The sequence below is a fragment of the Chiloscyllium plagiosum genome, unplaced genomic scaffold (assembly GCF_037043375.1).
Source record: "Chiloscyllium plagiosum isolate Xiang-an unplaced genomic scaffold, Cpla_swu_hap1 HiC_scaffold_27, whole genome shotgun sequence".
In the NCBI taxonomy this organism is placed as follows: domain Eukaryota; kingdom Metazoa; phylum Chordata; class Chondrichthyes; order Orectolobiformes; family Hemiscylliidae; genus Chiloscyllium; species Chiloscyllium plagiosum.
Genome location: NW_028270165.1, coordinates 79,780,541 through 79,807,723, shown reverse-complemented (window position 1 = coordinate 79,807,723; position 27,183 = coordinate 79,780,541). Strand labels below are relative to the sequence as shown.

General features: G+C 45.7%; 1 protein-coding gene and 1 non-coding gene across 2 annotated transcripts in view; one reads left to right on the top strand and one right to left on the bottom strand.

Annotated features, from left to right (window-relative positions):
- LOC148144639 (uncharacterized) overlaps window positions 1-27,183 on the bottom strand; it is a 408,822-nt gene that overhangs the window by 137,297 nt on the left and 244,342 nt on the right. The window lies entirely within an intron of this gene.
- On the top strand, window positions 12,492-12,563 carry trnaw-cca (transfer RNA tryptophan (anticodon CCA)). Its single transcript has one exon. It is a non-coding gene; the product is annotated as a tRNA-Trp (tRNA).

Genomic DNA, 27,183 nt, shown 5'->3' with positions numbered 1-27,183 from the left:
GAAAAATCATAGCCACAAAGTTTTTTATAACAGCCAACAATATCAGATATATACCATATGAAGCAACGTATGTCTTCCTTTGAAATCAATGTGCCAATCCCGTAAATACTGCTCAGTTCCATGAGAAACTACCCTTATAATTCTGAACATGAGGAAAGTAGGAAACCTTTTCCAGGGTGCAAACTCTATACGTGCCAAACTGAGGGAATACACAAGGAAAATACCTTTGAGAGGGACAGAGAGCATCTGAGCACCTTTGGAGAGCCTGCTCAATCCATGGAGTCACTCCAGATGCTACAAGTGAACAGTCTCCACCCCACCCCAAACACACCCCCACGCCTCTCTCTCTCTCTCCCCCTCCCAGGTTGAGGAATGGAAAGGGGGAGACATTCCTTTGCTCCCAGATGTTGCCCAGAGGGAGGGAGTTTCACTCTGATATTGACAGGGCTACCTCCACGTTGTGACGTCCAAAATGGGGTAGGGGGGGCGCACTGCCCCTGCGCTGCCCTGCAGCTGAGGCACATGGGGAGGGGAGGACACTTTGCAAACTCCTTTCGATCTCCTCCACGTCAATACGGTTTGAGTTCAAGCAAAGCACGGGGTTTAATTTTAGTTTTACACTCTCAGAAGACCCCCACCTCTGTGAATCCAACACTTTACTCCGCCCTCCACTACATGGAAATACCGATTTGAGAGACTCCAGAGTTGGAGGTGCTACCATACCTGCTGTAGGGGGTTTGGTAGAAGCTGTTTATTTTAATGAACTATTTCAATTTAACTTCATCCTTGCCATTCAAATACTAATTTTACACAGAGGGTGTTTGATGTGTGGAATGAACCTCCTCAGGAAGTGGTGGATGCGGGTACAATAAAAAGACATTTGTTTTAGTACATGAATAGGAAAGGTTTGGAGGGATGCAGGCCAACAGCAGGCAAGAGAGACTGATTTAGTTTGAGATTGTGGTTGGCAAGGACTGGTTGGATCAAAGGTCCATGATCATGCTGTATGACTCGATGGTAAGTTCATAGTTCCTTGAAAGGGGAGTCGCACATAGACAGCATAGTGAAGAAGGTGTTTGATATGCCTGCCTTTATTGGTCAGTGCACTGAGTGGAGGAGTCGGGAGGTCATGTTGCGACTGTAGAAGACATTGGTTAGGCCACGTTTGGAGTATTGCATGCAATTCTGGTACCAGTGATCCCACCCTGACACACCATAAACCAGAGATAGTGACTGAAATTGACTCTGATACAAAATCAAATCATTAGATCGCTGCAGTGCAGAAAGAGGCCATTTGGCCCATTGAATGCATTGTGTACAGGAGTTGGGAGGTCATGTTGTAGCTGTACAGGACATTGGTTCGGCCACTTTTGCATTATTGCATTCCATTCTGGTCTCCCTACTGTAGGATAGGAACGATGTTGTGAAACTTGAAAGTGTGCAGAAAAGATTGATAAGGATGTCGCCAGGGTTGGAGAGTTTGTGGTATAAGTAGAGCCTGAATAGGATGGGGCTGCTTCCCTGGAGTGTCAGAGGCTGAGGGGTGATCCGGCGGAGAACATTGTGGATTGGGCCTTGATCGACTGAATGTTTTATTGCTCTGGAAGATGTAAAAGGGGCTCAATGTTGCAGCAGAAAGCCATCTGAGCTGAGAACAGACAATTTCTTACTCTGTGGGAACAGGGAGAAGAGGGCGGAGAAATCAGGACCTGAAATCCGAGCTGACACCAGAGTACCATGTCATTAGTGCTTTGATTAGCAGTGCCAACCCTCTACCTTTACCTCGCTTCCTATTCAACTTGAAGGCCACGTACCCCCTCAATATTCAGATCCAGTCCTTGTCATCCTGAAGCCATGTCCCTGTAAGGAGTCTCAGATCATAATTATTCTCTTCAATGTGTGCAGTCAATTCATTCAGTTTTGTTACATTGCAGCACACATTCAGCCATACAGTCTTCAGTTTCAATTCTTGTGTTCTGTAGAATCCAGTTTTGATTGATTAGATTCGATTCCCTACAGTGTGGAAACAGGCCCTTCGGCCCAACAAGTCCACACCGACACCCTGAAGAGTAACACTCCCAGACGCATTTCTTTCTGATTAATGAACCTAACACTATGGACAATTTAGCATGGTCATTTAACCAGACATGCACATCTTTGGACTGGGACATTTACTTTCTGTGTCCCTTTCTATCATTCTCTGATGTTCATTTCCACATCACTACATTGCTCACCTGCCTTGGTTCGGATTGGTCATAAAAAATGCATGTTCATACATTCGCAGTAATAGAAGCAGGAGTAGGCCATTTGGTCCATCGAGCTACTCCACCATTCATTAAGATCATGGTTCATCTATCCATCGTCTCAGCTCCTCTTACCTGCATTATTCTGACTATCCTAAATTCACCTACCATACAAAATCCCATCGAACTATGTCTTGAATATGGCTGCTTCTACTGCTTCCTTGGGCAGAGAATTCCATAGATTCACCACTCTCGGAAAAGCAGTTCCTTCTCCTCTGTCTTAAACCTACTCCCCCTAATCTTGTGACCTAGTCTCACTCACCGGCAGAAATGACTAGATAGGGTGGGTCTGGGTGGCATGCTCATCGGATGGGTCAGTGTGGACTTGATGGGATGAATGGCCTGCTTCCACGCTGTAGTGATTCTATGATTTACCGCAGTTGTGTTTGCCATGGACCGTAGCACCAGAACCTCCCACCTTCTGCAAATCGAAAGACAAGTCCCACCCTGTCCTCTTGTACGTATGTTATCTAACTGCTTAATCATTTCTAGTGAATCCAGCCCACACCTCCCGCTGCTGCCAGTAACCTTTACAAAGCTGATGGTACAATGCCATACCTGCAGTACTGAAAATCGTAAGGCTTCTAACGATACCAGTGATTGATTCACCACTCCCACTGATGGACAGCATTGGAAATACAATGTTGGAGGCTGAAAGGAATGAGCAGTTTAAAACGAAAACTCACCTAACCCTTCACTAGGCTCCCTGCTCAGCACACTTTACTTAAATCACTTCTACTCCACATTGCAACAAATTCCCACTTTCCACCAATATCCTGAATGTCCTCACTCACTCAGTTGCTCTCTCACAAATGAAAGATTTCATTGTAGCTTCTGCTCCCAGTAAGGTCACAACATCTTTGAAAGCTGCTCTGAAAGTACAGTCTTCACAATGACACTTCTGCTTTCCTTTAGTCCATATTGTCCGTGCTGACCAGATATCCCAAATTAACATAGTCTCATTTGTCAGCACATAAACCATACTCCTCTCAATTCTCCCAATTACCAGATGCCTTTTAAAATGCTTTAATTATACCAGCCTCCACCACTTCCTCTGGCAGCTCATTCTATACACACAACACCCTCTGTGTGAGAAAGGTGCCTGTAAAGTTCCTTTTAAATATTTCCCCTCTGACCTCAGACCTATGACGTCTAGTTTTGGACTCCCCTACTCTGGGGAAAAGATTTTGGCTATTCACCCTATCCATGCTCCTTATGAACTTCTATAAAGTGACCCGTCAGCCCCCAATGATCCAAAGAAAACAGCCCAGCCTATTCAGCCTCTCAATATAGATCAAACCCTCCAACTCTGGCAATACCCTTGTAAATCTTTGTCTAATCCTTACAAAGGTTCGTAACACTTTTTCTGTAGCATAGAAAACAGAACCGAATGCAGTATTGCAAAAGTGGCCGAATGAATGTCCGGTACAGCCGCAACATGACCTCCCAACATCTGTATTGAAATGCACTGACCTATAAAAGCAAATATATCAACCACCTTCTTTGCTATCCTGTCTACCTACGACTCCACTATGAACTTGCACTCCATGGTATGTTTATTCAACAACACTCCCCATTAAATGTGTGGATCCTACCCTGACCTGCCTTTCCAAAATCCATATTTCAAAATGGGGTTGAGAAACGTACAAGCCGTGATTGAATGGTGGAGAAAATCTGATGGACTAAATGGCTTAATTTCCGCACCTATGTTGTATGGTTTCTTGCTGTCCTGGACACAGTGAGAGAATTGGAAGCAGGAATAGGTCATTTGTCTTTCCAGCTGGCACCAGCATTGAACAGTTCATAACTGGATATAAATATACCTGCATCTAGACGGATAGGCTGGGACTTTTTGCACTGGAGCATCAGAGGTTGAGAGGTGACCTTAGAGAGGATTATAAAATCATGAGAGGTATAGATGAGGTGAACGGCAGGTATTCTTACCCTAGTGTTGGTGTTTCAAGATTAGGGAAAAAATGTTGAAGGTGAAGAAAGAAATACTTTAAAAAGACATGAGGGGCACATTTTTTTTTAAAGATAAAGAGTAGTTCGTGTGAGGAATCAATGTCCAGAAGAGTTGCTGGATGCAGGTACAGTTACAATGTTTAAAAGACATTTTGATAAGTACATGAATAGGAAAGTTTCGAAGGGATATAGGCCAATCATTGGCAGGTGGGACCAGTTTCGTTTCAGAACACCGTCAGCATGGACTAGTTCGACTGAGTGATCTGTTTTTGTGCTGTATGACTCTGTAACTGTTCTGTACTGGTCTTAAAACCATTTTCTTGCATTCTCCCATAACTTCTTTGTTCTTCAAAGTCACATGAACTCAGCCTTGAATACATTCAATAACCGACCTAACTGCAGGAAGACATCCGCACTTCTGAACTCAATTCTTCTTGCTGATATACCACTTGCTTTGCTTATTGCTTGCTGCACTTTCTGACAACTGACAGTGACTGGTGTCGAAGGACACTGAGGCCCCTTTGTCTATCCACACATCACTTCTGATGAAGGGCTCGTGCCCGAAACGTCGACTCTCCTCCTCCTCAGTTGCTGCCTGACCGACTGTGGTTTTCCAGCGCCACAATATTCAACTCTGATCTCCAGCATCTCACTTTCGCCACATCTCAACATATCACCATTTAAACAATGCACCTCCTTTCTGCTATTTTTTTTTACACTGCAAAGGCTATAACTTCACATTGTGGTACTGCACTTGCCATGTGTTTGCAAGTTGACACACAGACCGGGATCAACTTTTCCAGAGTCTGGCCCCTCCCTCGGTTCACTCTTGAACCCCAGAATGAAAACGTGGTGAGAAAAACACTGTTGTACTCACAAATGTTAGACAGAGGAAGGAAGTTACAATCTGGGGTGAAGTTAAACCTTATGCAGAGAGAAAAGAACAGCAGCAGCTTCAGAGCTCCGCATTTCGACAATGGCCGGCTCTGATTGGCAGAAGGACCAGACTCCTTCCGGTCCTCCAAGGTTCGACACTGCTCCATGGAAAGGAGCTCACGCGCCGTTTCTGCGGACACCCAAGAGTATGCGCACGAGCGGTCATGCGCAGTAATTGCTGACACCGCGGAGCATGCTCAGTGTGCAGGAATTTGTTACAAATTTTCAAGTTAAGAATCGCAAAGCACCTGGTGATAGTAGAACAGAATTATTTGTAAGCGCTAGCTTTCGGAGCCCTGCTCCTTCATCAGCTGATTGTAGAGTATAACATCGTAATACACAGAAGTTTATGATCTTACGATCTTATATTCCACAACCACCTGATGAAGTAGCAGCGCTCAGAAAGCTAGTGCTTCCAAACAAGCCTATTGGACTGTAACCTGGTGTTGTGTGATTTTTAACTTCGTACACCTTAGTCCAACACGGGCACCTCCCGATCATGACAAATATTAAGCGTCCAAATGCGAATACAAGAGAAAAATGCCGAAGCTATTTTATTTTGCCGGTTTTTTTCCCCTGTGCCTCGATATTTTATTTCTTTTGCATTTTTTCTGGCTGCTCAACGTTTCTGTCTTTTCCCCAGTTTAGAGGTATTCCAAAACTAGAGGGTAAAGGTTTAGGGTGTGGGGGAAAGATTTTAAAAGATCTAAAAGACTAGGAATAGAACATTCACCCCTTACTGGGCGAAAGTGAGGACTGCAAATGCTGGAGATTAGGGTCGAGAGTGTGGAGCTGGAAAAGCACAGCAGGTCAGGGAGCATCCGAGGAGCAGGAGACTCGACGTTTTGGGCAAAACCCTTCGTCAGGAAATAGCCATGGGAAACTGCAGGACTGTAGCGTAAACGAGTGAGTCGAAGTGGGATGCTGTTGGGAAGGGCGGTGTGAATGGCCTGTAGGGATGATATGGTTCCACTGCCTTAGCCACGCGTATTTTGAGAAACGTGGGAGGAGTGGGTTCCAGTTCGTGGGACACTGGCACGAGTCCTGGAGAAGGTGGCATTTGTGCTGTCTCTCTCTTCACATTCTGCCCCCCTGTCCATTTTCTCCCCATCCAATGCCCCCTGCCTATTCTCTCTCCTCACACTGCACCCGCTATTCTCTCCCCCAACCCTCTGAACCCCAGTCTGTTCCCCTGTCCATTTCCCTCCCTTCTCCACCACCATCAGCGACCCCGTCACCTCCACCCCCCCCAAAATCGTCCTTTCTCGTGCCTCAGCCCTCTTTGATCGCTGTATGAAGTCTTTCTCAGGGAAGAGAGAGAATGGATGGTGATGACTTTACCTGGAAAACACGGCATGTGAAAAATAGCTGATTTTTAAAATTGAGAATAACTAAAACCAAATATTCAGAAACTTCGTTACAGTAGGGAAGAATGTTATTATTTTTTTTTCAAAACAAAAGCTGCACAAATCTTTCTGAAACTTGCATTGATGTATGTGCAGTTAGGCCACAACAAAGGACAGTCTGTAAGGAGTGAATGAGTGAAAAAAAGACAAGTCCAACCTTGCCCTTGAGGAGAAAGTGAAAAATGCAGATGCTGGAGATCAGAGTCGAGAGTGTGGTGTTGGAAAAGCACAGCATGTCCGGCAGCATCCAAGGAGCAGGAGAATCGACGTTTCGCGCATAAGCACTTGGCACTCGGCCACCGCTCCTTCAATCCCCCTGTGATGGCGCGTGAACTCGCTGGTGCCTCCGCAGGTGGGAGGAGCAGGTGAATCCCTTCCGGCACTTACAGCAGGTGAACGGCCTCTCTTCAGGGTGGACCCGCTGGAAGGTCAGCAGTACAGCTGACTGAGTGAAACCCCTCCCACACATGGGGCACGTGAATGGCTTCTCTCCCTTGTGGACTCACTCGTGCGTCTGCAGATGGCTGATCCGACTGAAGCCCTTCCCACACACTGAGCAGGTGAATGGCCTCTCCCGGTGTGAATGCGTCTGTGGGTTTCCAGCAGGGATGGGGAAAGGAGTCCATTCCCACAGACCCCACATTTCCAAGGTTTCCCCTTTGGAGGGAGCTTTCCTTGTGTTGCTCTGGGATTGAAATTACAAACAGAACGGGTACATAGCCTTTCCCACCTTGAGGGGTGAGACTTTGATTCTTCCAAGCTGAGTAAATGGTTTGAAGCACTTTTCATAGTCAGCGCACTGAATCTCCCTCACTCGGTGTCTCAGTATTCTTCCTGCCACAGGACTGTCCAAAATCTCTCAAACAAACAAAAGCAAACATGCCTTCTTGATTGGAATGGCTGCTGATATTCAAGTCCCAATGAATCAAGTGGCTCTGTCAGAAGTTGATGCATCATTTGCTATAATATTTCTTTCTGCACGTCTTCCTACAAAGAAAGATCACAAAATAAGTGATCACTGTCAGTACAGTTAATGAACATAACATAGGTGGCAATTCCTGTAGATTGCGAGATGTCTGCTGATCACATATTATCCAGGCCACAGAAACCTGAAAACCCTCATGCAGCCAGATAGCCTTAGCTCTGCATGGCGGAAAACTACATTTAAGTGACAATAACATGGAACAAACTGCCTACAAAGATGCTGGAAATGGAGCTGAATCAAGGATATTAAAATGAAATGTTAAGGCTGCTTGAGAAAAGAAAGGCAGTAAAATTGCTGAATGACTTCCTGCTGACCTACTAAATAAAAAAATATGACAAAAAAAGGACGTAACTCGATGACTACATTAGAAGGTGAATAAGAATTACAACAGAAACTTTTACAACAGCCAACAATATGAGATATACACCATATAGAACAAAGAACAAAGAAAGTTTACAGCCCAGGAACAGGCCATTCAAGCCTGAGCCGATCCAAATGTACTGTCCAAACCTGTCGGTCAATTCCTAAGCATCTGTATCCCTCTACTCCCCACCCACTCATGCATTTATCCAGACGCATCTTAAAAGAATCGACCGTGCCTGCCTCTTCCAACTCTGCTGGCAACGCGTTCCAAACGCCCACTACCCTCTGTGTGAAGTAAAACGCGCTTTCGCTTAGAATAAGTGCTGCCCTTGCCGCGTTCATTGTCACGGGAGCTCTGCCGCATCCCTAATTCAGGCAGTCGGATCTCGTTTAATGATGCTGCTTTTTGCATAAGGCAGTGTAAGAAACAAGGGTTCGTCAGGGATTTTGAACTCGGAATCTCTCGCATGCCCACACAGCAACCGGGCTGAAGCGAGAATCATACCCCTAAACCAATGAGCCACAAGCTGAAACACCCTGCATTTTTTGAGCAATGTGCCAATCCCTTAAATGCTGCTTAGTTCCTTGAGAATCTAACCTTTTAGTTGTGAACATGAGGAAAGGAGCAATCCTTTTCTAGGGTGCAAACTGCATACGTGCCAAACTGAGGGAATACGCAAGCAAAATAGCTTTAAAAGAGATAGAAAGTATTTGAGCACCTTTGGAGTGTCTGCTCCCTCCCTGGATTCACTCCAGTTGCTGCAAGTGAACAGTGTTTCACTCACCCCTACCTCCCCTTCCCCCTCGCTGCTGGAGGATGGTATATGGAAAGGGGAAGACATTGCTTTGCTCCCAGATGTTGCCCAGAGGGAGGGAGTTTCACTCTGAAACTGACAGCGCTGCATCCGTATTGTGACGTCATCAATGGAGGGCGGGCCGCGCAGCTGCCCTGCAGTTGAGGCACGTGTGGAGGGGAGGACACTTTGCAAATCCCACTCTCCTCTAAGTCAATGCAAATTCAGTTCAAGCAAAGCAAGGGGTTCAAATATACTTTAGAAAACCTCCTTTGTGCCGTGGGAAAACTCCGGTCGCGGGAAATGCGGTGATACAGATTCAGAGTAACAGAAGCAGGAGTAGAGCATTTGGTCAAGCCTGCTCCGTCATTCATTAAGATCACAGCTCCACCAACCTGCACTATCCCGACTACCCTTAATTCCCCTACCATACAAAAACCCATCCAACTGTGTCTTCAATATACTTCATTGAGCTGTCTGAACTGCTCTCTTGGGCAGAAAATCCCATGGAGTCACACAGAGTGACACAGATGTACAGCACGGAAACAGACCCTTCGGTCCAACTCATCCATGCAGCCCAGATATCCTAACCTAATCTAGTCCCATTTGCCAGCACTTGGCCCAAATCCCCATAAAACCTTCCTACCCTCCAACCTCCAACAATGGCAACATCCCTGTAAATCTTTTTTGCACCTTTTCTAGTTTCACAACATCTTTCTGATAGGAAGCAGACCAAAATTACATGCAATATTCCAAACGTGGCCTGACCAATGTTCTGTACAGTGGCAACATGAGCTTCCAATATCTATCCTCGATGCTCTGACCAACAAAGGAAAGCACACCAAACGCCTTCTTTACTATCCAATCTGCCTGCGTCTCTACTTTTAAGGAACTATCAACCTGAACTCCAAGTTCTCTTTGGTCAGCAACACTTCCAAGGAACTTACCATTAAGTGTAAAAGTCCTGCTCTGATTTGTTTTTCCAAAATGCAGCACCTCATATTTATCTACATTAACCTCCAACTGCCATTCCTCAGCCCATTGGCCCATCTGATTAGGGTCCCGTTGTGATCTGAGGTAACCTTCTTTACTGTCCACTACACCTCCAATTTTGGTGTCATCTACAAACTTGCTAACTATACCTCCTCCATTTACATACAAATCATTTATATAAATGACAAAAAGTAGCGGACCCAGCATCGATTCTTGTGATACACCATTGGTCACAGGCCTTCAGTCTGAAAAGCAACCCTCCATCACCACCGTCTGTCGTCTGCCTTCTAGCCAGTTCTGCATCCAAATGGCTAGTTGTCCAGGCATGCCATGAGATTAAACCTTGCTCACCAGTCTCCCATTAGGAACCTTGATGAACGCCTTCCTGAAGTCCAGAGAGATCACGTCCATCGCTCTGCCCTCATCAATCCACTTTGTTACTTCTTCAAAAAACTCAATCATGTTCATGAGACATGATTTCCCAAGCATAAAGCTATGCTGACTATCCTTAACCATCCTTAACCATCCTTATACTTAACTATCCTTAATTCTTGCCTTTCTGAATACATGTAAATCCTGTCTCTTATGATTCTCTCCAAAAACTTGTCCATCATGGATGTCAGGTTCACTGGTCTATAGTTCCCTGGCTTTTCCTAACCACCTTTCTTAAATAGTGGCACCACGTTAGCCACCCTCTAGCCTTCCGGCACCTCACCTGTGACTATTGATGATCAAATATCTCAGTGAGAGTCCCAGCAATCACTTCCCCAGTTTCCCACAGAGTTCTAGGGTACTCCTGATCAGGTGTTGGGATTTATCCACTTTTATGCATGTCAAGATATCCAGCAATGTCTCATCTGTAATATGGGCATTTTTTCAACATGTCACCATGTACTTTCTCACATTCTATATCTTGCATGCCCTTCTCCACAGTAAACACTGATGCACAATATCCGTTCAGTATCCCGCACCCCCCGCCCCATCTACTGCAGCTTCAAACAAAGGCCGCCTTGCTGATCTTTGACGGGCCCTATTCTCTCCCTTGTTATCCTTTTCTCCTTAATGTATTGATAAAAACCCTTTGGGTTATCCATGACTCTATTTGCCAAAGCTATCTCATGTCCCCTTTTTGCCCTCATGATTTCCCTCTGAAGTATTCTCTTACTGCCTTTATACTCTAAGGATTCACTCGATCTCTCTGCCGATACCTGATATATGCATCCGTCTTTATCTTAACCAAAATCTCATTTTCTCTAGTCATCCAGCATTCCCCAACCTACCGGCCTTTCCTTTCACCCTAACAGGAATATACTCGAACTCAGACAATCACCTGATGAAGGAGCGTCGCTCCAAAAGTTAGTGTGCTTCCAAGTAAACCTGTTCGACTATAACCTGGTGTTGTGTGATTTTTAACTTTGTACACCCCAGTCCAACACCAGCATCTCCGAATCAGGAATATACTGTGTCTGGACTTTTGTTATCTCATATTTGAAGGCTTCCCATTTTCCAGCAGTCCTTTAACCTGCGAACATCTGCCCCCAATCAGCTTTTGAAAGATCTTGCCTAATACCTGATTCTTCCTCCAATTTAGAACTTCAACTTTTAGATCTGATATATTATTTTCAATCACTATTTTAATGTTAATAGAATTATGGTTGCTGGCCCTTAGGTTTTGCACCCTCGCCAGTATGTACATTCATATTGTGAATTGGAAAATGTCCTTGTACACACTTAACAAATTCCTCTGTTTGGCAGATAGGTAAATGGACCGGAGTTATACCTTGGGTCCACTCTTCCTTCATTCCCATCAACCCGAACCCCATTCCCACCCCAATAGTCCAACGGCACTTTCCCCTGCAACTGCCGAATGTGTGGCACCAGCCAATTTACCTACTCCCTCCTCACTATCCAAGGGCCCAAACTTACCTTCCAGGTGAAGCAGCACTTTTCCTGCACTTCCCACAACGCAGTCTACTGCATTTGCTGCTCATAATGTGGTCTCATCTACATTGGGGGAAACGAAGCATAAACTGGGTGACTGCTGCACAGAACATCTACATTCTGCCTGCAAAAAAGACCCTGAGCTTCCAGTTGCCTGCCAATTCCACACCTCACCCTGTTCCCTGGCCAATATCTCTGTCTCAGGTTTGCTGTAGTGTTCCAGCGAAGCTCAGCACCAGCAGAACGAAGAGCACCGAATATTACACTTGGGGACCATACATACCTTCGGTCCCAATATCGAATTCAATAATTTTAGGGCCTGAAATCCATCGTATCCTCGTCCCTTCCACACACACCAAGCCTTGTTATCACATAGTCTGTCATTAACACACTACCTATTCTTAGCCACGGACAGTCTCCATTCACCCTCCCACGCGGATCGTTATCAACTCCCTTTCCTGTCCAACAGTTCTTCCCTCGCTTTTGGGCTCTGTCCTGATCTATCATTAACTGCATCCGCCTTCCTCCCACAGTATCTCCTGCATATAAATCAACGTTTTCCCAATCACCATCAGTTCTGTGGAAGGGTCACCGGCAACTCCTGTTTTTTGGTTCTGATATACAGCATCCACAGTTCTTTCACCTTTTTATTGAGGTAGAGTTGGAAATTGTTTCGAGAGACAGAAGGAGAGGAGGGAGAGACAGAACAGACATGAACTGTTGATCTCCGTTGTTTCTCATAACGTAAAATCATTGTCGTGCGATCACTTCCCTTAAGCATGAAAAGAGACCCCAGGCGTTGCGTGAGCTTGTGGCGCAACGGTAGCGTGTCTGACTCCAGATCAGAAGGTTGTGTGTTCGAATCACGTCAGGCTCACTGACGTCAACTCCTTGCATTTCAAATCAAGAAAGGAGTACGTTCACTCCGGATATCTGTTGAGCCAAATCTTCTTTGCGGAAGCTTTCGATCACACGTGAAGCTTTGCTCCCTGTTTGATTTGTGAACACTGTGTGAGCGAAGTGGTGTGCCCATTTTCTGGGCAAAGGCTCAGCTCCCATCAGTTCATCACGAGATCTAAACACAGCCGTCTCCCTCTGGGCAGCCGCTTTGTTCAGTTGGTGATAGCGCAGTGTGAATAACGTAATACCGATATTTTCACAACATAATCCAGAGACTGCCAGCTTTATGTTTCAATCTATCAGTAGAGTGATAGCGAGTTCAAACAGAAATGTTTCCCACCAACAGCAAATCCTTTCCTTTCACTGGACACAGTTAAAATTATCTTTATTCAACAGGAGAAGCGGAAACTCTAGTCCGACGGCCCCTCTCCACATTAACGGTGAGCCTGAATTTTATAAACGGTGTCAGTAAAATCCAGTGGCGGACACTGATTTGGTTCAATCGATTTCTTTGCCAAACGTAATTCACCGAGAGGATGCTGCTGTGTGAAACAGCGTGGGGAATTACTGCAGGGCCTCCTGCGCATGGGACACACCGCAACTGATGTGTTTCACCTTCACCAGTTTATTCCTATCTCGGAGAAGAGAGGTTTGATGATTCGGATCATAGCAGCCAGACAGAGAACAGGAGAAGAGCACTCAGACCTTCACAAGCTTGTCACCACAGCTGGGTCATCGTGGCCCGTATCAGTATGGGATAGTAATCTGCATCTACTGACTGGAATCACAGCAAATTGGAGTGCTGGTGGGACTATCACACAGGAGAAAACGGCTTCGACATATCAACTGGAGTGGCTCCCAATGCGCAACTCCGCTCACCTCAACTGAATAACTGTAAACAAATTACTCCGTGATTCAAAGGAATACTCGGTTTTGAATCTGCATTGTGTCATACACCTTCGTGAATGATGTCAAAACACCTTCATTGCTGTGATGGAGTATCCTGGTGGGCAGAATATATCCGTTGTCAAATTTCCTACGTTCTGTTGGTCCAACTCCGATTTCATTCAGAATCACGAAATGTGTGACAGCGCAGACTGAGGCCATGCAGCCCACCTTAGCTCTGCTAGCTCAACACAATATGTAAATAAGTGTCTCATTCTGTCGCCTTCTCCCTGTAAATCTGCACATTGTTACTTTGAACATGCCCACCGAATTCTCTTTTGTGTCCATTGAATCTGCCCCTTTGTCACTGTCAGACAGTAACTTACTGACCCCACTCCCTGTGCGAAAACGTTCTTCCTAATGTAACTTTTACTTATTTTCCTGATGGCTTTAAATCTCTGCCAAATCATTCTCGATCCTTTCAGGCCTGGGAGCATTTTCACTGCATTATTTCCTCTGTCTAAAACCCTCATGACGTGGCAAACTTCAATCAGGCCAGCTTTCAGCTCTCTGTTCTCCAAAGAGAGCTGCCCCAAACTTTCCAATCACCCTTCATTGCTGACATTCCTCAGGACGGTACCATTCATGTTAACCTGTTCAGCGCTGTCTGCAATCACTTCACTTCCCCGCTTCCTGAAGTGTCACCCTCAGAATTGAGCGTAATACAGGTGGAAGATTCATTCAGACTCGGATTGCGCGGTCGAAATATCTGCAATACTTGTTTTCACTTTGAACAAGTGTTTCCCTTCGCCGTGTTCACTGCAATGGCAGCTCTGCGCCGTCCCTAATTCAGACAGTCCGATCTTATTTAACGAAGCGGCTTTTTGAGAAAATTCATCAGATATTTTTGCTCAGGTCAATTGAAGGAATGATGGTTCACCTGGGATTGGAACCCGGGAACTCTTACACGGCTGCATATGCGCGAAGACCCAAAGCTAGAATCATGTCCCAGACTAACGAGCCTCCAGCCATGGGTGCAGCCACCTCCGGAAGCAGCTGAGACTTGCTCAGTACGAAATACATTGTGCATTGCTCCCAGAATTGCAAACAGGGAAGAGTTTCAGGAACATCTGCTTCTCAATCTGTCTCGCTGCTCCCAGGACGTTGCTTTTTGTCCCGTCCCCTGGGACCGGGCTCTCTCCACTGGTGGATAATTGAACCATTTCGTTTCTACTTGCAAGCTGTGCTGGTGGAAGGCAGAGCCCATTCACTCTTCTGCTCTCTCACACTATTACGTAAGGCAGGATAAGTCAGTTACAGTCATGCGTAGGAAATGGGCAACTTTGAACTTGTTCCAAAGGTCCTGTTAACGGAGAGATAGAAAGATACTGTGCTGTCAGGACAGAGAGAAATGCACACCGGAGACTCTTCCCTCAGGTAAATTGATATGAGTACATTTTGTGCAGCCTGCTTGGTGTTCAGAATTTGTCTTAACACAACAATTCTGCAGGAAGTCTTTTCTTACACCGTTGGTTTCTTTACTGCGGGAATTGGACTAAAACAGCAAGTCATGTGTTTCAACTTCACCGGTTCATTGCCATCTGAGAGAAGAGGTTTCACACGAGATCAGGACACACCGACAGAGAACAGGACAAGACAACTCAGAGCTCCACAAGGGTGCCAGCGCAACTGTATAAATTTGAATTGTGTATCGATGTGATATATTGAGCTCAGATACCCGAAGTTTTGGGAAACAAATGACATGGCAAGGAAAAGAACAGAGCGCCGTTATACGGGAAAGCTACTAAAGACATTAAGTGAGTCGGAGAAAACGGTTTCGCTTCTGGGTTATGATCCCAGCGTGCACCCGCTGTGCCATTCTCCTGCATTGCACGGTAGCTTTTCCAGAGAAGTATTCAGCTTTTCATCTGGCGTGTGACTTGCATGTTCGAGAATGACGTCAAAAGATCTTCACTGCTGTAGTGTCAGGTGCTGTTGTGCAGACAAGTCGCCGATGTGCAAATATAAACTCAGAGAGAAATGTACACTGGAGACTCTGAGCCAGCTGAAACTTGCTCAGTGTGAAATACATTCCACATTGCTCCAAGAATTGCAAGCAGCAAAGTGTTTCCAGAACATCTGCTTGTCATTCTGTCCCCGGGGCGCTGATATTTGTCTCATCCCAAGGAATTGGTCTATCTCCACTGACGGATAATTAAACCAATTTGTTTCTACTTGTACGCTTTTCTGGAGGGTGGGAAGAGTCCATTCGCTCGTCTGCTCTTTAACTCCCAATCCCTTGGGGTGAGAGGTATCACCGTGGGCGGCACGGTGGCACAGTGGTTAGCACTGCTGCCTCACAGCACTAGAGACCCGGGTTAAATTCCCGCCTCAGGCGACTGACTGTGTGGAGTTTGCAGGTTCTCCCCGTGTCTGCGTGGGTTTCCTCCGGGTGCTCCGGTTTCTTCCCACAGTCCAAAGATGTCCAGGTCAGGTGAATTGGCCATGCTGAATTCCCCGTAGTGTTAGGTAAGGGGTAAATGTAGGGGTATGGGTGAGTTGGGCCTAGGCGGGTCAGTGTGGACTTGTTGGGCCGAAGGGCCTGTTTCCACACTGTAAGTAATCTAATGAGTGGGAAGTGAGAAACTTTGATTGTGAATTTCCTCCAAACGTCTGTTATCGGAGAGATAGAAAGATGCTGTGCTGGCGCTGCAGAGAGAAATGGACACCGAGGACTCTTCCCTCAAGTAGATTCATATGAGTACATAGTTGTGCAACCTGCTTGGTGTTCAGAAATCGTCTTCTCGCAGAAATCTTACAGAAAATCTCTCGCAAAGTGGGCATCACTTTCATCGCTGCGACCGCGCAGCAGTTAACATCTGAGCCCAAGTGTCCCAGATGAAGAGAATCCGAGTGAAACCTGCACTCACTGAGACTCATCCCCACGGCCCTGAGCTGAGGGACTGCAGGCAGTCCAACACGGAAGGGACGGTGAAATGAACCATTGTCCCTCACTCAGCCCCATAGACAGGCAGTGGGACGGCATAAACACGTACCATCGTTCTCCCGCCGACAGAGGCGGTCCAGCCCATCGTGTCCACGGCGACTCTCTGCCACTTGTCTCTTTCTGAGGTGATTCACAATCAGTGATATCTGTCCGAATATTAAGGGACTATGTCTGAATGGTGACACAGTTTCTGATGTGCTGATCGTCTGGTCATTCACGTACAAACCGGCGTGGCAAATTACAGCAGGCAAGGCATGAAATCACAAGGTCTGCGTCTCAGCTCACTGGCATCTCAGAGAAGTGGGTTTGCGATTCAGTTCATAGGAAACCGACGAAGAACAGGAGAAGACCACTCAGACTTCGAAAACCAAGTTCCTTGAACAGTGTGAGTTTCGGTATGATACGGGGTATTGAGACAGTCGTTTGAAAGGCAAGATGCCGAATAGAGTACCATCACAAAGGAAATTCGCTTAACGAGACACTGAACAATAGCAGAGAATGGTTTCGATCCATCGACCTCTGGGTTATGGGCCAAGCACGCTCCCGCTGCGCCACTCTGCTTCTACGCAGAGCGGCATTTTCCACAGGTCCCTTCAGCCTTTCGTTTGGCGCGTGGCATGCACGTTCGAGACTGATGTCAAAGATCTCCACTGCTGTCGCCTTATATGGTGTTGCGCAGACGTATGTAAATCTAAACTTTTTCTAACTTCCCACATTCTGTTGGTCGAACTGTGATTTCACTCTGAATAGACGCTGTGCCGCCCACCTTCACTCTGCTGGGTCGACACAGTAAGTGCACGTGGGTCGACACAGTAAGTGAACGTGGGTCTCTATTCGTATTATTCTCTTGTCTTCTCCATGTAATTCTGCACATTGTTACTTTAAACATGACCACCAAATTCCCGTTTGCGTCTAATGAATCTGCCTCTTTGTCAGTATCAGTTAGGGATTTACTGACCCCAACCACCACTCCCTGTACGAAAGCGTTCTTCCTAATGTCACTTTTAGTTCTTTTCCTCATGACTTTAAAACTCCGCCGAATCGTTGCCGATCCTTTCAGGCGTGGGAGCATTTTGACTACATTACTTTCTCTGTCTCGACGTCGCATGACTTGGAAAGCTTCAATCGGGCCAGATTTGAAACTTCTGTTCTCCGAAGAGAGCTGTCCCAAATTTCCAATCGATCCTCATCGCTGACAGCCCTCAAACACTGCACCACTCACGTCAACCTCTTCAACGCTCTCGCCAATCATTTCACTTCGCTGCTTTCTGTCCCATTGGTGCGCCAGGGGGCCCAACCTCGTTTAACGAAGTTGCTTTTTGAGAAAGTTAAGCAGGCACTTTTGCACAAGTCATGAAACGCGGGCTCGTCTGGGATTTGAAGCCGGAGGACGAAGACCCAAAGCGAGAATCATACCCCTAGACCAACGAGCCAAACCGCAGGGGTGCCTGCGCCCCCGCTCTACCTCTTGAACCAGCTGAGTCTTGCTCAGAGTGAAGTATAGTTGACATTGAACAGGCTGGGGATGTTTTCTCTGGAACGTCGGAGGCTGAAATGTGACTTTATGGAGGTTTACAAAATTATGAGGGGCATGGATAGGGTAAATTGGCAAAATCTTTTCCCTGGGGTCGGGGAGTCAAGAACTAGAGGGCATAGATTTAGGGTGAGAGGGGAAAGATATAAAAGAGACCTAAGGGGCAACTTTTTCATGCAGAGGGTGGTGCGTGAATGGAATGAGCTGCCAGAGAAAGTGGCGGAGGCTGGTACAATTGCAACATTTAACAGGCGTTTGGATGGATATATGAATAGGAAGTGTTTGGAGGTATATGGGCCGAGTTCTGGCAGGTGGGACTAGAATAGGGTAGGATATCTGATCGGCATGGACGAGTTGGACCGAAGGGTCTGTTTCCATGCTGTACATCTCTATGACTCTATTAACAGCTGCTTCTCATTCTGTCTCTCTGCTACCGTTTGCCCGTCCTCAGGAACCGGGCCCTCTCTACTGGCAGAAAATTAAACCGTTTTCTTTCTAAACTTTTCTCTGACACCGGAGTGACCAGTGACAAGCATTGCCCTCCTCAACATAGGGTACAGAGAACAGAAGAAGACCCCGCAGACCTCCACGAGTGTGTCATCTCAACTGTGCACATTGGGCCAGTGTATCAATGTGAAATATTTACGTCGAAGTTTTTTGGGAAGCAGATGAGAAGGCGAGGTGCACAACAGTGCGCCGAGATACGGGAAAGCTGCTAAAGACGACATTGAGTGAATAGGAAAGATGGTTTCCCTTCTGGGTCTCCATCACGCACCGGCAGACATATTGGCCGACAAACAAATATTAACTCTGTCTAAATTGCCACATTCTGTTTTTCGGAACCGTGACTTCACTCAGAAGCACAATTTACCTGCTCCCTCCTGAATATCCTTCCAGGCTCGAACATACCTTCCAGGTGAAGCAGCACTTCACCTGCACATTTGCAGCAACCTGGTCTCCTGCATTCGCTGCTCACAGTGTCGTTTCTCCAACGGAGTATTAAGTATAAACTGGATGACTGCTTCGCAGAACATCTCGGTTCTGCCCGTAAAAAAAGGCCCTGAGCTTCTGCTTTCCTGCCACTTTAACACGCCACCCTGTATCCTGGCCAACATCTCTGTCTCAGGCTTGCAGCAGTGTTCGAGCAAAGCTCAGCTCCAGATGGAAGAACAACGCCTCATATTCCACTTCAAAACCCGACAGCCCTCCGGTCTTCAAGATCGAGTTGCATGACTTTAGGGCCTGAAATTCCCCATGTCCTTGACCCCTACCACACACATACCAGCCCTTATCACATAGTCTGCTACGACACACTACTTATTGTTAGCCACTAACGGTCTCCATTAACAGTTATTCACCCTCCCTCACGGATCGTTATTCACTCCTTTGTCCCTCCTATTGTTCTCTCTCTGAGCTGGCGGGAAAGAGAGCAATGTACACTGGAGACTCTGAGCCAGCTGAAACTTGCTTTCACTTTGCTCCAAGAATTGCAAGCAGCAAAGTGTTTCCAGAACATCTGCTTGTCATTCTGTCCCCGGGATGTGGTTTCTGACTATGGGATCCTGTTGTCATTTGCGTCAAACTGCAATTTGAACCCTGGATCTCTCGCACAGCTGTGTCGAAGGAGACCCAAAGCGAAAATCGTACCTGTAGACCAACGAGCCATACAGCAGCTATGTCTGCGGCCCCGCTCTACCTCTTGAACCAGCTGAGGCTTGCTCAGAGTGAAATATCGTTGACGTTGAACAGGCTGGGGCTGTTTTCTCTGTAGCCTTGGAAGCTGAGGGGTGACTTGATGAAGGTTTACAAAATTATGAGCGACATTGATAGGATACGGGCTGAAAATCTGTTGCTATAAAAGCGCAGCAGGTCAGGCAGCATCCAAGTAGCAGGAGAATCGACGTTTCGGGCATGAGTCCTTCTTCAGGAATCGTGCCGCATTGATAGGATAATCAGACAAGGTCTTTTCCCTGAATTGAGGGAGTCTAGAACTAGATGGCATACATTTACGCTGAGAGGGGAAAGAAATAAAAGGGACTTAAGGGACAACTTTTTAACACAGAGCATGGTGCGGGTATGGAATTAGGTGCTTGAGGAAGTCGTGGAGGCTAGTATAATTACGACACTTAACAGGCATCTGGATTGGTCCATGTATTGGAAGGGTTTAGGGAGATATGGGCCAAGTGCTAGCAAATGGGACTAGACTGTTTAGGATAACTGGTCAACATGGATGCGTTGGACTGAAGGGTCTCTTTTCATGTTGTAGTTCGTGTGACTCTGTGGAATTCTCTGCCCAAGGGAGCAGATGAGGCAGCTTCATTAATTATATTTAAGACACAGTTGGATGGGATATTGCATGGAGGGGAATTAAGGGTAGATGGAATAATGCAGGTAGGAGGAGCTGAGATGATGGATAGATCAACCATCATCTGAATGAATAGTGGAGCAGGCTCGACAGGCCAAATAGTCGACTCCTGCTTCTATTACTATGATACGATAAGTCTGCATTTCCCATGGCTAACCTGTCTAACCTGCACATCCCTGGACATGATGGGCAATTCCAAATCAAGGCAGGTGAGCAATGTCGTAATGTGGAAAGTGAATGTCAGAGAACAATAGAAAGGGACAAAGGGAATAAATGTACCACTAATCAAAGGTGGATTGAAAAGATTACAAAAATTGAAACTAAACACTGTGTCTGAATGTGTGCTGCACTGTAAGAAAAGTGAACGAATTGACTGAAGAAAATAAGTGGATCCAGAGGCCAATTGGATCGACTGTGCTGGAGACTCAATTGGACAGAGACAAATGTATTTCTTTCAGATCTCCCTGCACTTCAGCCGCTTCTGTGGACTGTTTCCGTCGGGAAGGTGCAATTCCAGGCTCAGAGAGCATCAGCCCCCACTGGAAGGAAAGTGGGTGAGAGAGCTGCCATTCAACATAAAGGAACCCCTTACCCCTCCCACTTCACCCACGAAACGGGGTTCAAGATGTGACTCTCAGCAATGATAACAGCAGAATCCAACCTGAATCCCTGCGCCATCTCACTTGTGAAGTTGCTGGTGTCTCCTCAAGTTGCATGACTGGGTGAAGCCCTTCCCACACACAGGACAGGTGAACGGCCGCTCCTTGGTGTGGATGTGCTGGTGTTTGCGCAGGGAGGAGGAATCGCACAAGTCATTTCTCCACATGGGACAGGTGAACGGATTCTCCCCAGTGTGGACGCGGAAGCTGAGCAGCAGGTGATACGACTGGGTGTAGCCGTTTCCGCACACGGAGCAGGAAAACGGTTTCTCCCTGGTGTGCATCCGCTGGTGCGGCAGAAGGTGTTGTGACTGCGTGAAGCCCTGCCCACACACGGGGCAGATGAACGGGTTCTTGCTGGTGTGGACACACTGGTGGGCCAGGAGGTGGTGTAACTGAGTGCAGGTGAACAGCCGCTGCCCGGTGTGCAAACGCCGATGAATCTCCAACGCAAATGGTGAAGGGATACCATTCCCACACTCCCCACATTTTCACGGTTTCTCCATGGTGCAGGTGCCCTCGTCTGTCTCAGACCTTAACAATCTGTTGAAAACCTGCTCACGCTTACAGCATGTGTGTGGTGTTACTGGTGAACCCCCTGATAATTGGAACACTCTCATTCAGTCTGTAAAGCTTGTTCCAGTCACTACTCTAGTGTGTGGGTATGTGAGACTGAGTTTCCAGTCACACTTACGTTTAAAACCGAACTAAGCTGACAGACCTTCTCCCCTTTGTTTTCAAGGCCATCAATATCCACGTCCTCGTGAATCAAGTGACTGTCAGACTTTGATGTGATGTTTGGTCTGAGATTTCGGCCACTAAGTTCTTCTCTTGTAATATTCCAGTGAAGTGATTGCAAAGGTCATCACAGTCAGTCCATGATAGAAAATCTGAACGTTAATCTAGTTACTGTGGAACATTCTTTCCTCTCAATCCCAAAGACCTTTGTGTAGATCTACATGTAACTGTAAACCAACAGGGTTATGGGGCAGACTGCATACCTCGACGAAGAGTTCACATGGACTCAAGTTGCTGAATGGACCTCTGTAGTGCAGTATTGACACTCTTACTGAAGATCTACAATATGCTGCAGTACGATATTACACGCCCAGGAACAACTGCAAATCAGACAAGGTCTTTTCAGAAGTTGGACCATGAACTTCTGAAGCTGCTGCTGTTCTTCCTCTCCCTCTCTCAATGAAGATTGATCTTCACCCAGACTGCAACTTCCTTCCTCTGTCCAAATATTTGTGAACACATCCCTTTTTTTGAAGGATGGGATGTTTTCTGATCATCACAGTTAAAGGGGTGTGTTCCCCTGATATGCAAAGGGACAGTTAGTCAAGGGAGGGCAGGGTCACGTCTTGTGTTGTTGTATGGAATCTGTGACAGCTGCAACAATTCATCCCAATTCCTGTACTCAGTGCTCTGACTGGTGAAAGCAAGCATGCCGAAAGTCTTCTTCACTGCCCTGTCTACCATTGACTCCACTTTCTAGGAGCTATGAACCTGCACCCTTACATCTCTTGGTTTGAAATACTGCATATGAAACAGATTTGGTGCTTGTTGGTATGTGTTATTATTTGGTGCTTATCTCGACTCTAATTCGGTATTTTATACTGAATGCCATGACTGATGAAGGCCAGTGTGCCAAAAATTTCTACCTGTGACTCCACTTTCAGAGAACTGTGAACATGTACTCTAAGATCCCTCTGTTCGACTACACTCCTTAAGGTCCTACCATTCACCATGAAATTCCTACCTTTATTTGACTATACAAAATGTAAGACCTCACACTTATCTCCAAACTCCATTTGCCATTAACCTTAAACCTATGCCCTCTAATTTGGACTCCCCCACCTCAAGGTTGAAGACCTTGCCTATTTACCCTACCCATGTCCCTCGTGATTTTGTAAATGTATTTAATGTCACCCCTCAGTCTCCAAAGCTCCAGAGAAAATAGCTCCAGTCTATTCAGCCTCTTCCCGTAGCTCAAACCCTCCAACCCTGGCAGCATCCTTGTAAATGTTTTCTGACTCTTTCAAGTTTCACAACACCCTTCCTGCAGCAGAAAGCACAGAATTGCATGCAGTATTGCATCAATGATGGAACCAATGTCCTCTCTGAAGAGGATTTTAAAACAATATTTATAACTACAAGCAAATCAGGTTAGTTGGGCATGACTTTCCCATAGCACTTTGTTTTGGTTGTCCTTCATTAACCTATGCTTTAAAATATATAAGAAAATATTTTGAGGGATGGAATTGTTGCTTGCACGTCCAACATTTGCTCCCCATCCCCCATGGTCTTTGGACTGAGCAATTGGCTACATGCTAGAAGGCAGTTGAGAGTCAATCACATTGTAATAGGTCTGGAGTCACATGATGTGAGCGTGTGCACGCGTGTGCAGGGTTATGAGTGGTAGATTTCCCTCCCTAAAAGAACACTTTCACAACACTCTGTAATGATTGGACAAAAACAACGGTTCTGGCAGAATCTATGAGGAGACGACAGTGTTACTGTGTTGAGTCCTGTGGCCCTTCAAAATTAGGCTGGATTCAAAACATTAACTGTTTTCTTTCCATAGATGCTGCCTGACCTGCTGCATTTCCCCAGCAATTGTGCCTTTTGTTGCTGATCTCCAACATCTGCAATTCATTGTCTTAGCCAATAATGGTTTCCTGGTTGCCAGAACTGAGACAAACTCTCACTTCAAGATCTTTTTATTCGTTGAAAATAAAGTCCACTAGCATCCATGATGGGATTTTAATTTTTGTTATCAGAAGACTGAGATCTCTGGGCTACTTAGCCAGTATCACGAGATCACAATCTTCCGTTCACTGATAGTGACATTGACAATCTTGTCCTGAATATTTTTCTTTATTCATTCATGGAACGTGACACTTGGTCTCCCAAAAAATAACCAAGTTCCAATTCAGAGGGCAGTTAAGAGTCAACTGCATGACTTTGGATCAAGAGTGACACATTCACCAAACTGGGGAAGATTTCCTTCCTTAAAAAAAAGGTTATTAGTGAACAAGATAGGTACTTATGACAATTGATAAGATCACCAAAGCAGCGATAAGTTTATATTCCAGAAACATAAATTGATTTCAAATTGCATCGGGGCCATAGCAGCATCAATTTGAAACTCCAGATGTTAAATCCAGTAACAATGCGCAAATGCCACCAACTCCCTACAACCTCTAGGCTTCCCAACACTGACTGGTCTGTAATTGCCAGTTGCATCCTTTTCCATCTTACTATTTACTATTCAATTCAGCCCATTGAGTGGACTCTGCCATTTATTCAGATCACGATTATTCTGGGAAACATTTACTCCATTTTGATGCCATTTCCCCATAATCCTCAATTAACTTACTGATTAAAAAAAATCAATCTCAGCCTTGAATGCACGTAACAACCCAGACTCAACAGCCCTCTGTAGTATCAAGTTCCACAGATTTACTGCCCTCAGGAGAAATTCCTATCTGTCCTAAACATGCAATCTCTTATTTGGAGCTTACTTCCTCTGGGCCCAGACTCGCCCACTTTTCCACGTCTAGCCTGTCAAGTCTCCTCAGAATCTTGTACGTGACAATACGGTTACCTCTAATTCTTCTAACTTCTAATAAGCACAGTTCTCCTCATAAGACATTCTTTCGATCCCTGGTATCATCATGGTCAACGTTCTCTGGACTGCCTCCAATGCCAATATATCTTTCCTCAGGTAAAGGACCCTAAATTGTTCACAGTATTCAGTTGTGGCCTGACTAATGCCTTACATAGGTTCACTATAACCTCCCTACATTTCTACTCTATTGAAAAGGCTAACCTCCCATTTGCCTCCCTATTCCTCACTGAAATTGGATGAAGAGATTCGTGGACGTGATTCCAAATCCCTCTATTCTAAAGCTTTCTCCATTTAATATTCAGTCCTTCATCTCCTGGCAAACTGTATTACCTCATTTTCCCATCTGCCAAGTTTTCGCTCATTTGCTTAACCTGTCTATATCCCTCTCCAGATATCTAATATCATCCTCACCACCTGCTTTCACATCAACTGTCTCTTCTGCAAATTTAGCAATAGTACCTTCACTTTACTTATCCAAGTAATTCGTATATATATTGTAAATAATGTTGGCCTCAGCGCTGATCCCTGTGGTACACCACTAGTTACAAGTTGCCATCCTGAACATGCCCCTTACCACAACTGTGGTAGTTAGCCAATCCTCTATCCATGCTAACATGCAGCCTCCCAACACCGTGGGCTCTTTGCTTACTATTTCATGAGATGTGAATATCATTGGCTGTGCCAACAACTCTTCCCAAACTGACCTTGGAAAAGTGGTGCTGAACTGCCTCTTAAATTGCTTCACAAACATGGTGTGGACTGCAACAATGTTCAGGAGTGAGTTCCAGCATTTTGGTCAATAACAAAGAAACAATGCGATATATCTTGCAGTCGGAATCCTGTGTTCACACTTGTCTGTTCTTGGTGGTTGAGGTCATGGCTTGGAAGGTGCTTTTGAAGAACCACCACTCATGCAATCAAGCCAGACTGATAGATTGTGGCCCCAGACTCTGCCATTTTGACTTCCCTCATCAATCTACATTCTTTCCAGCGCAGTTTCAGTCTCAAATCGCCACGCGATGCCATCTGTTATGGCTTAAAAGATAAGAATACACATGATTACCAACCGTATTTTGGGTTGTATAAATCTTTGCCTGCCAGAATTATTTTCCAAAAGACTTTAATTAAACTGGGTGACTGCATGAAATGGTTTGTTGGTCAGACTATAATCATCATCCTCAAAGGAGACAATGCCAGTAATACCATTGAACTCGTCTTTTTGTTTAAAAAGCACAAGTTCTTGATTTATTTTTACAACTTACTGGCATTCACACCTGCACATTCAATGTCAAACTCAGACAACATAAATGAAATTACACCATTAATTTTGTTTTACAACAATCCAACAGATTAATCAATAATACACAGTGAATACCAAGGCTGATGAATGTGAAATTAAATTTGACTGAAAATGTAAAATCGAGATGAGCGATAACAAATGGGGGAAGGGCAGAAGGCAAGAAATGCAGCATCATAGAAGGTGCTCCTCCAGGGAGTGTATTTTACCAACAACAACTGCTAAATATAAGCAAACACGCTGACATGATCCTCCGGTTTTAATGTAAACCATACTCCCATACAGTAGGTACCATTTTAAAAAGTTAATAGATACAAGCCTTGAGCAAATCCAGCCTCCAGCCGGGCCCCCCGCTTCTTGGAGCTCAGAGAGGGGTTCCCACTCATTCATTCAACAGGAGGCGGCTCAATTTATTGTAATGGGCACGGAGGGGACAGTGGTCGTGTCTCATGTTGAGGAGGAAACTGTTTCCTCTCATTCAACAGAAGAGGACCTATTTACTACAGTTTTTTTTTGTGGTGCAGCTGTAGTCTCCCATAGAGCCCTGAGACTCAGGTTCAAATTCCACTGCTCCAGTGTGTGTAATAACATTACTGCCCAAGACACGTGCCAATTGGCACAGGGATAAGAAAATTAGGGAAGTAAACACGTCAAACTGTTCAATGCTATCTCCAATCATTTCACTTCCTGTCCCATTCTTACTCCAGGGAGCCCAGCCTCGTTTAACGAAGGTTCTTTTTGAGAAGTTTAATCGGGCATTTTGCACAAGTCAAGTTAAGAAAGCCAGGATCTCTCGCAAGACTGCGCGGGAGACAACAATTGTAATTCGAGGCGGGGTGTCTGAATTATGAATTCACTAATAGCCTCCCCTAAGCGATGGCGCAGACCACGCCAACGCCTGTCTCTGTGGCGCAATTGGTCAGCGCGTTCGGCTGTTAACCGAAAGGTTGGTGATTTGAGCCCACCCAGGGGCGGTGTGTTGTCTGTTCTTCCCTCGCTTCAAAGCCGTCCGCTTTTAATGGGGTCAGGAAAATGTCCCCAAACGGAAATTTTCTCCACAAGGGATTTCTGAATTGAATTAATGTCTAACGGAAGGGATTGCGGATGCGGAGAAGCCGAGACAAAAAGAGAAACTCGGCAGGTTTGACAGGACCTGTCGGAGAAAACAGAATTCTGAAATGTTGTATCTGATTCTCTTTCCACAGATGTTGCCTGA